Raw genomic sequence first — 11,291 nt, 5'->3', positions numbered from 1 at the left:
CTGTATCAGCAGCTCCTGTGGCAGGTTGAACTTCCTCAGATGACGAAGGAAGTATAACCACTGCTGGGCCTTTTTCACAATGGAGTCAATGTGAATGTCCCACTTCAGGTCCTGAGAGATGGTGGTACCCAGGAGCCTGAATGACTCCACTGTCGTTACAGTGCTGTCCATGATGGAGAGTGAGTGGAGTTTCTCCTGAAGTCCACGATCATCTCCACTATTTTGAGCGTGTTCAGCTCTAGGTTGTTGTGACTGCACCAGACAGACAGCTTTTTGAACTCCTGTTGGTAAACAGACTTGTCACAGTCCTGAATGAGGCTGAGTGTGATGTTATCTGTCAACTTCAAGCTTGACAGAGGGGTCAGTATGTGCAGTCGTTGGTGTACAGCAGGGTTCCTCAAATCTTTCCCTGGAGGGCCAATCTGCTGCAGAGTTTAGCTCCAACCCTGATCAAACTCACCTACCTGTGATTTTCTAATGATCTTGAAGACTCTGATGAGCATGCTCAGGTGTGTTTGATTAGGGTTAGAGCTAAACTCTGCAGGAGTGGGCCAGATTTGAGGATGCCTGGTGTACAGGGAGAAGGGCAGTGGGGAGAGCACACATATGGGTGCTGGATGAGAATTACTAGAAGTTTATATTGCACATCCACAGACATCCATGAGGGCCCCTAGTGAGACGTTCAGATATGGAACCATTTTTGTACATCCATAAGATGTCTAAAAGAGGGTCCCCGTCAGACGTTCAGATATTTAACTAGTTTTGCACGTCCACAGACGTCCAAGATGGGTCCTAGTGAGACGTTCAGATATTGAACTGGCACTGAATCCTGTCGGTTTTGTTGACCTCATGATATTCCCTGTAGCACAACCCTCAGACCAGAATGTAAAGTGTGATATTGTCTATTGGGCAGATGTGTCGTGAAATCTGGTAAACAAATTCATGAAGATGGCTTTGGTGACCTCATGATGTTTCCTCTATCACCACATTTAGGCCGAAATGTAAAATCTCATTCTTCATTACTTGCATTTTCCCCACATTTGCTTATTCTGCAGTGCAGCAGCAGCAGAGGGTCTGTGACTTTTTTGTCCAGAGGGGTTTTATAGGATATAGGGGTATGGGGTATGGTGACTATAACTGTTGTGTAACTTTATATTACTGCACCATAGAAGATAAACATCATAACAGATTCTTTCTTAAAGATGGTTATTTTGTTTATAATTGGTCTGTCACTGTCAGTTTTGTCCTTACAGGGTTTCGGCGGGTCCTTAAAAAGTTTTTTAAGGCCATAAAAATGTCTTAAATGGTATAAGACAGTCCTAATTACGATTTTTTTCATGATTTTTATAATAGCTTCATGTGACGATTTAACTTCAAAAGGCTGTGATTTCATTGAATAAATGAGCCCTGCATGTTTTAAAGTCAGATGCTGTGCTGCTTTGTGTAGATGCCGTTACCAGAGAACCCTGCTGACAGAAAATTAATTGGCATTGTTATTCAGACCAAATAAAAAAATCTACAAATACTTTACACGCAATATTTTAACACGCATTTGTAAACGTGAACTGGTAGATCAACAGTAAGCTAATGCTTTATACAATTCTAAACAATTAATTGATATAAATAAATAATAAAACATAAATAAATAAATTGATATTTTATGTTATTATATTAATATAAATGATTGGTAATTGTTTAAATTAATATGATACTTTTGACACATCTCTTCCCTTAAAAGTTGTTGAAATGTGAAGTTCATCATTTTATAAAACTTTGTTTTTGTGAAAATCTTGTCTCTGAACTGTAAATCATGCTTTTCACAATAAAACATGCTTTTTTTTCATTCACTCATGGTATTCATTTTATTTGTGCAGGTCTTAAAAAGCTCTTTAAAAGTCTTACATTTGGTTTTAAAAATCCTGCAGATACTCTGTTATAAGCACATTGTACATTACACTTACATTAAGTACTTGTATAATGGATTATAATGGAAAAATTGTGTTATAATCTTACTTTATGTTGCATGTTATTAGTTGACAAATAACTTGATTCCCTGTTCTGCTGGTGCTTTTCAAGTGAACTTAAGCACATGGTCCAGTGTTAATAAATACAGCCTCATGGCTTGTTTTACCAATATGCATACTCACGATGTGGTGTATTTTCACTGGAAATTGTTGTGAACGGCAAGAAATAAAGTATTTCCAAAGATGAGCATTTTATGTTTTCAATTAATTCCCAGCGATATCCTCTGCGTGATTGCACAGATACTATTTGAACTGAACTGATCTGATCTGGATGATATCACTGAATCAATGATGAACTGCCTTTAACTGATAATTGAGTGTTTACTATTGTCCTTTTGCATTTTGACACACTATTTCCATATTTAATACTGTAAAGCTGCTTTGACACAATCTAAATTTTTAAAAGCACCATATAAATAAGGGTGACTTAACTTTTCCATACATTGTTGTTTAAAAATAAAATGTGATTTCATGGTTGATACAAGGTAATAGCTGGAGGGAAAAGGAAAGAGATATAAATTAAACATATTTATATGTGGAATCTTGTTTCATTTGACATCACACAGCATTATTAATTCATAACTTTATGTCATGTTTTTTTACTTATCTTCAAACAACCTGATCTTGCTTGTAATTAAACTTGAGATATAGAAGTAATGTGTATAGTAAGGTAGATATGCATGTTAATGCATGCAAATTTTTATTAGTATTTGTACATTTAATGCATGTATTTTGTAGGGGAACAAGTTGGTCTGGTGGGGAGTGGCTAGAAATGATCTAATACAGCCATGAGTCTTTTTGGGAAAGATGCAACAAGTTTTTCACACCTGTATTTGGGGATCCTCTGCCATTCCTCCTTGCAGATCCTCTCCAGTTCTGTCAGGTTGGATGGTAAACGTTGGTGGACAGCCATTTTTAGGTCTCTCCAGAGATGCTCAATTGGGTTTAAGTCAGGGCTCTGGCTGGGCCATTCAAGAACAGTCACGGAGTTGTTGTGAAGCCACTCCTTCGTTATTTTAGCTGTGTGCTTAGGGTCATTTTCTTGTTGGAAGGTAAACCTTCGGCCCAGTCTGAGGTCCTGAGCACTCTGGAGAAGGTTTTTGTCCAGGGTATCCCTGTACTTGGCCGCATTCATCTTTCCCTCGATTGCAACCAGTCGTCCTGTCCCTGCAGCTGAAAAACACCCCCACAGCATGATGCTGCCACCACCATGCTTCACTGTTGGGACTGTATTGGACAGGTGATGAGCAGTGCCTGGTTTTGTCCACACATACCGCTTAGAATTAAGGCCAAAAAGTTATATCTTGGTCTCATCAGACCAGAGAATCTTATTTCTCACCATCTTGGAGTCCTCCATGCGGGCTTTCATGTGTCTTGCACTGAGGAGAGGCTTCCGTCGGGCCACTCTGCCATAAAGCCCCGACTGGTGGAGGGCTGCAGTGATGGTTGACTTTCTACAACTTTCTCCCATCTCCCGACTGCATCTCTGGAGCTCAGCCACAGTGATCTTTGGGTTCTTCTTTACCTCTCTCACCAAGGCTCTTCTCCCCCGATAGCTCAGTTTGGCCGGACGCCAGCTCTAGGAAGGGTTCTGGTCGTCCCAAACGTCTTCCATTTAAGGATTATGGAGGCCACTGTGCTCTTAGGAACCTTAAGTGCAGCAGAAATGTTTTTGTAACCTTGGCCAGATCTGTGCCTTGCCACAATTCTGTCTCTGAGCTCTTCAGGCAGTTCCTTTGACCTCATGATTCTCATTTGCTCTGACATGCACTGTGAGCTGTAAGGTCTTATATAGACAGGTGTGTGGCTTTCCTAATCAAGTTCAATCAGTATAATCAAACACAGCTGGACTCAAATGAAGGTGTAGAACCATCTCAAGGATGATCAGAAGAAATGGACAGCACCTGAGTTAAATATATGAGTGTCACAGCAAAGGGTCTGAATACTTAGGACCATGTGATATTTCAGTTTTTCTTTTTAATAAATCTGCAAAATGTCAACAATTCTGTTTTTCTGTCAATATGGGGTGCTGTGTGTACATTAATGAGGAAAAAATGAACTTCAATGATTTTAGCAAATGGCTGCAATATAACAAAGAGTGAAAAATTTAAGGGGGTCTGAATACTTTCCAAACCCACTGTATATATTTTACGACATAAAATGAATGCTGATTGAATGTGCAATTTTTTATAACCTGCCCCCCACAAAAAACACTCGCATACATATGATATTTTTAATGATATGCACTGATCACAGAACCCTTGCACAGTTGAACAACTGCATCATTTCACTATGTCTTGCTGGATAACTCTGTGTATGTGACAAATTATCTTTGTATTCTTCTATATTAATGGAAAGATCACATAATGATTGTCAATGTTTGTTTGTCATGTTTTACAGCATTCTACATATTTTCAGTCCAAGCCTGATGCAGAGCAGTTCTGCCGGGATGAGGGTCCCTGCTGCAGCTTCACCAGTAAAGAAAATTACTCGTTACAGTTCACTTGGAGGACCACATAAGCCATGAAGTGCTGCATGGAGGTATGTGGGAGCATTTCTCTAGATATTGATTGATTCTTGGGGTTTAAAATCATAAATATACTTGTGTGTAGAATGATGAGGTAAATACTATTTATTGAACACATATGCCCCCCAACACACATGTATTCTCTATTTTTAACAGGAGCCAAGAGGGCATACAGTGTAAGTTTGTAAGGGACATTGGTCCAGCGGGGTGCTGGATACAGAGTCACCGTGAGTTATTCTGTGGGGAGGTGACAGGGCCTGCCTTTCTCCAGATGGACAGTAAAACTCAACTGAATGTCATTAAAGACTACCTGGAGGGAGAATCAGATGAAGCAAGAGATGTCTTCTTATTCATCTTTGAGTATCCGGAGGAGCTGGACACATTCATATCAAACTGTCTTGATGAACAAGGCCTGAAAGTCCATGCCATGTTCTGTGAATAATCTGTCAAGGCAAGGAATCTCTCAATGTATCTTATGTATGTATGTTGTATTGGATAGGGGCGTGGTTTCTGACGTAACACTTTGATGTGGGCGGGGTTGTATTGGGTAGGGGCGTGGCTTCTGATGTCACACTTGGATGTGGGCGGGTTGGATGTCCACCGCAGGATGCAGCGAGCCCTACTTGAGAAGAGCTGCTGCTTTTGAATAGTTTGTGTTTGCTGTTTAATAATCATTTGAAACTTAGCAAACTGGCAGCTCCAGTAATAATGAAAAAATTATCTTGAATTCTGTCATGGAAACTATGTATAAACCTCCATTAAACTATTTAATAATCAATAAAAAAAACGTATTCCTGTATGATATTATGCTGTACCCATTCTGCTCGACAAATGCAAATATTCCCTGAAAACATCCAGTAGAGCTTATTGGTGTAGACGTTTGCACATGTTTTTATGTTTTATGTTTTTATATGTTTTTATGAATGATCTACGCTGTTTGGCTGTACTGCAGAAATATTAAGTGCTAACAACAGCGATTTTAGTTAGAATCAATTAGCAAATGTGGTTTTTTTGTGTCCGTACGTTTTTTGGTGGCGGCATCTCCGTGTACTTCGGGCAGAACAGAGCTGTGTAATAGTGGCTCACGAATTCAGTCTGGGGAACAAATTATTAATTCGTGGCCATGATACAGTCCTACCTATGCTATAGCACGTTAAATGAAGTCAGATATTATTGCACTTTTCACAGTACATGAAGCAGACATACTTTAACATTGAGCAGTTTTAGCTGGGCGATGCTGATAAAAATGATCCACTGTTTGAGATTTAGCTGTTTTGTATAATGTATATTTATATGTAGCCTATATTCTTTATTTTAGGATCGGTGGATAAGCAAATTATATGATATGATGATAATTCACTGTAGTTCAGTAAGACATAGGACAAACCCGCAAATGGTTTTATTTGAAAGAACAACTGCGGTGATAAATAAGACAATAATACCGAATAGCCCATCAGCGTGAACTGGGGTTTTATGTGTGGATAATGGGAATAAAAACCTTTCTGAAACAATATTTTTATTTATTTATTTTTTGCATATAGGCCTATTTTAAATGTTTGTGTTTACTAAAACAGCTGTTATTAAATCTAACCTACAGCAAATATTATTATTAATGTGCTTTAGTGCGTATTTAAGCAATAAATGTTCATATTTTATCTGCAACATTTTTATTTATACTTTTATATATAGTCTATATGCACAAATTAAATCGCTGGTTTTGTGGCTCAATCCTTTAAAAAGAACCAGGAATCACTGTACTATATTAGGCTTACTGATTTGAGATTTTTAGTAGTTATTATAAAATTAAAAGATTTGTGAAATCCCTGGGGGGACATAGTTAGATCTATTTTAAAATAGAGATCTATTTTTACATCATTCATATTTTACACAATTCATTTATTTATTACAGTATGTTTAATGTCAAACCCTCTCCTTGAGACTCGAGCGCTCTGCTGGTAAACTGTGATCTTATCTCATGACTCCCTCTTGAGGCTGCATCAGGACTGAAACTATACCATGACACTGTCATATACTGTTTCTAGAATTAAATTTAATGAATTTTCTTATCATCTTCAGGCTTATATTATAATGTACTGTATTTAGAAAAATATGTTAAACCTACTTAAGTAAAAAAAAGTCTAAGTTATGTCATGATTTCCATGCTTACTACGTATTAACAATATAAACAATTTTCATGAAGATACAAAAAACAAACAATCAACAAAACAAAAAATAAATAAATGATTAATTGGAAATTTTAAGTGGGGGACCTCAATATGGCCATGAATTTCATTACAACTACATAATCACAATATACAAAATCCTAACATATACAAAGTCTATCTATCTGTCTTCACTGTAAAAAATTGCCGGGAATTTACAGGATTAGAGTATTATTTTACAATATATTACTGTTTTCAGAAATGTGAAATCAATGCATGCTGGGTAATTTTCTTACAAATGACTGAATGAACAGCAGAATGATGCTAACATCACAGTAATTTACTGCTCTTGTTTTACTGTGAATTCACATTATAAAGTTGTCTTTCACTGTGCAACTGTGAGAAATTTAGTTGTTTACTACTGTAATTGCTTTCAAGTCACCATAATGGTGATTATTGATTAGTATTTGTTAGGGTTATTTGACCTCGCATATTCATATTCAAATTTCTGATCTAGTCATGTCAGAAGTGTGACAAATGAAAACATTTGTTAAAATTATGAAAAACTAGAATATGAATATTCTTCGGATAAACAAAGATTTTATTTTAGCATTACTTAAAAGGATTAACCAATAACTTGTTTCATATTCATAAATATTTGTGGATGGATTTTTCACAATAATGAACCACCTGCTGAGAAACGTCTTTGAAAGATGTGACAAAAATACTTGACATACAAAACACAACAACAGTAACACTCAACAAATAAAAACAACACTTACATCATAAACCAACATTACAAAATAAACAACACAAACTGCTCAAAGTGAACCAAAAAAACAAAACAAAAAAACAAGTTCAACAGCATAAATAAAACCAACAAGTAATACTGGGAACCTTCATCGTACATATGAACTGTAGAAACACAGTATGATGCTGTTTGTTTACAATAAATTTCTGAGAGTGCAGTTAGATACAAGAGAAGTCCCGCTGTGAAATTACTGTGAAAGTCATGCAGTTATTAACCTGGAATATACTGTAATTTCACACTAAACATTTACAGTGCAGTTAATAAGTCCAATCTACTTATTTTAAAAAATGTTCCCATGAGACTGGAAATAAAATGTAGGCTGAATGAAAATTAATAACAAAACCCTTCACATATGAAACTGCTGGATCAGTATCAGCATTAATGTCCAGGTGACAGTCTTGTTCAGGACGTGTTGTTTTGATTCACTTGTTTGGAGCTTGTGGAGTTTCCCTGTCAAATACTGTACAATATAGAGAAAGATAAAACACACTGAGATCTGCTTTAATACAAGATAATGAATTAAAGCATTGAATCAATAACTCACTGTAGTTTCTTCAGTTTACAGTGTGGATCCTCCAGTAGAGCAGAGAGCAGCTTCGCTCCTGAGTCTCCTGGATTATTATCGCTCAGATCCAGTTCTGTCAGGTGTGAGGAGTTTGATCTCAGAGCTGAAATCAGAGCAGCACAGCCTTCCTCTCCAATACTGCAGAAACACAGCCTGCAGAGAGTGAAGAACATGAATGATCTCTGAGATTGTGTTTAAGCTTTAGGCTGAGAGTGTGTTTGTATGAGCTCTACTTTTTCTACACACCAGGATCGGTGCTATAGAGATTTTATCTTGCCAGCAGCTGAGACATTAATTTAACTGCACTCTAAATACTCCCGTATCGTGATTTCAACCGTGCCACTCAGATTGTGAGGCAAGTGGATTTTGAATGCAGCTTCCAAAAGACAAACATAGCCAAATAATATATATTTTAAATATTTGATAAACGATCACACCGGTGTGATTAGTTCGTTCAGTGCGGCACATCATCAGCTGCTAAATTCAGATCAGATTTACCTCTTATGGTGACACGGGCAAAACTATATTTTGGGCCCCCCTTCCTTATTAATAGGCCTATATAATAGTACCACCCCAGCAAACAAAAATATTTCGTAATCAGTGGAAACCGTGACAGTGTTTTCTATCGCAATAAGTGCTTCCGTTCAGTCAATAAAAATCGAACGTCTTAATTTGTTTGAGAATGAAGACCGTTCCATTAATAAACTCCAGCGTCGTGGCCATATTACCACTTCGGGAGTGCATTATTTCTCTAATAATCTGAAAGGCCTGGAGTCACAACCACACATCAAGACATTATGATGATTTATTTCAAGACATCTGTCATGTTTCCATCCTGAAATCTTGTGTGTTTAACTAATTTCTTGCGCACCTCATAAACCTTCCATTGCAATGTTAATATATATATATATATATATATATATATATATATATATATATATCAGAGGTCGCGTTAACCGAAAATTCTCCGTCATTGACGGAATTTTTTTAGCAGTGACGGAAAAATCTTTAGGCCGTCCGTCACTTTGGCAGATGACACACACTGAGGGTGATCTATTGTAGTTTATAACTGTAATTCCCAGCCCTGTCCAGTTGGTGGCGACTGCGCTCCAGTGAGGCAGCAGAGCGCGCGATCGTCTCCAGAACAAAAATAAAGGTCTTTTGCTGTGTCTTTGATTACTCACAGGTGAGTATAGTAAAGCGAATCGCTTGATCTGAGGTGTCTACAGCGATCTATCACGCCACATTAAAGCCAAAATGGTATTTATTGCTTGAATTTCCTAATAAAATGGACAGAATTTGAAACCTGAGACTGCATTTCATATCAAAAGTAACAACGCACAAAGTTTAGCCGATTGTCTAACGTTACTGTGCATTCATCAAATGAAAACAGCATCGATTGGGAGTTAAGAAACGATATTGGTTCATAAAAATAGAATCTATTAAAACAGAGAAATCGGTTTTATTTTATTTTTTTATCCAGCACTAGCATATTTTGTTGTTTTAAGTGTCCTCCGCTGTCACTGACGCAGTCTCTGTTCTCTTCATAAAGAAATAAATGCATAAGCCAATATGCTCGTCCTTTAGGTTCATTATTAAAAATGAAAACGTGAACAAAAATAAAAGCAATTAAATGGGTTATTATAATTAAAAAACGAAAATTAAAATGACGGGTAATAATAGATTATGACGGAATTTTTTACGACCCTGTCCGTCAAAATGACGGATAATATTAAAGTCTAACGCAACCTCTGATATTGTTAGCAGAGCACACCAATAACACACGAAATACGTAGTGCTTTTCTCATCTCTCAGTCGCTCTGACTGGCACACCTTTTTTATTAAACAAAAACAGGCATTTATCTGAAATAAAAAGCTTTTGTAACATTATACACTACACCATTCAAAAGCTTAGAGTCAGTATTATTATTTATTTTATTTTTTTTGGAAAATAAATTATAGAAATTAATACTTTTATTTAGCAAGGATGGTTTAAATTGATCAGAAGTGATAATAAAGACATTTATAATGTTACAAAAGATTTCTATTTCAGATAAATGCTGTTTTTCTGACCTTTCTATTCATCAAAGAAACCTGAAAAAATTTCTGCTCTGCTGTTTTCAACATCATAATACCGTATTGACCCGAATATAAGACGACCCTGATTATAAGACGACCCCTTTTTCCAGATGTACCTTTTGAAAGTGGCTTTTGAAAACCAAATCTTGTTTTTCTCTCCTCTGTAAAACACATTTTTCTTAAATTATTTTCATATTGCATATTTTTCCTATTTTAATGGGGTTTTTTTTGTTTGTTTTTTTTGAAGTATGGTAAATACTGGTAAAATGTACCAACAATGACACTGAAAAATATACACTTTTTGATATACCATAAAAATAACAGGTAGCCCATCTGAATTATATAACAATTAGGCTATCCATCTCATATTAGCCTACCAAAATTTTATTAAGAGTAGAAGTGAAATCGTATTGTAGTCTTCAAATCTGGGTACTGTCTTATGTTTGAAAATCACTTACAGAGGAAGTTTGGTCCCATCAGGCTAACATGACAGTCACGACTCTGCCGCTGTAAGCTTTTCTTTTTCTTTTGTTTTCACTCAAGATCTTTAAAACACACATTAACATTACATATTTCATGGCACACTCGTTTTATGTGTTTTTGGCGCCACCTATTGTTGTGGGTATATTATTGACATGTCAAAGTCTAGACCCTGAATATAAGACGACAGCGTTTTTTCAGATGCATTTCCAAGAAAAAAACATCGTCTTATATTCGGGTCAATACGGTAATAATAAATGTTTTTTTGAGCAGCAAATCAGAATATTATTATGATTTCTGAAGGATTGTGTGACTGGAGTAATGATGCTAAACATTTAGCTTTGAAATCACAATAAAGTACAATTTAAAATATATTCAAATAGAAAACAGTTATTTTAAATAGTAAAAATATTTCAAAATTGTACTGTTTTGCTGTACTTTGGATCAAATATGGATTTCAAAAACGTTTGACTGGTAGTGTACAGGCAACTTAAATTATTCTCTTATTTCTAGCTTTTAATTGGCTTAGAAATCAGATACACTGCTGGACAACAACCAATAATAATAATTTGTTTATATACTATAAACACTTTTTTATCACATAATAAGACAGAATAATTTATATACTGTAATAAATGCTATG

At 36.1% G+C, this 11,291-nt stretch overlaps 1 protein-coding gene and 1 pseudogene across 1 annotated transcript in view; one reads left to right on the top strand and one right to left on the bottom strand.

Moving 5' to 3' along the window:
- LOC131529977 (NACHT, LRR and PYD domains-containing protein 12-like) overlaps positions 1 to 11,291 on the bottom strand; it is a 274,625-nt pseudogene that overhangs the window by 143,838 nt on the left and 119,496 nt on the right.
- Positions 1 to 11,291, top strand: part of LOC131529982 (NLR family CARD domain-containing protein 3-like) — a 257,033-nt gene that overhangs the window by 211,996 nt on the left and 33,746 nt on the right. The window lies entirely within an intron of this gene.

The sequence above is a fragment of the Onychostoma macrolepis genome, chromosome 22, assembly GCF_012432095.1.
Source record: "Onychostoma macrolepis isolate SWU-2019 chromosome 22, ASM1243209v1, whole genome shotgun sequence".
In the NCBI taxonomy this organism is placed as follows: Eukaryota; Metazoa; Chordata; class Actinopteri; order Cypriniformes; family Cyprinidae; genus Onychostoma; species Onychostoma macrolepis.
This window is presented reverse-complemented; position numbering and strand designations above follow the sequence as displayed.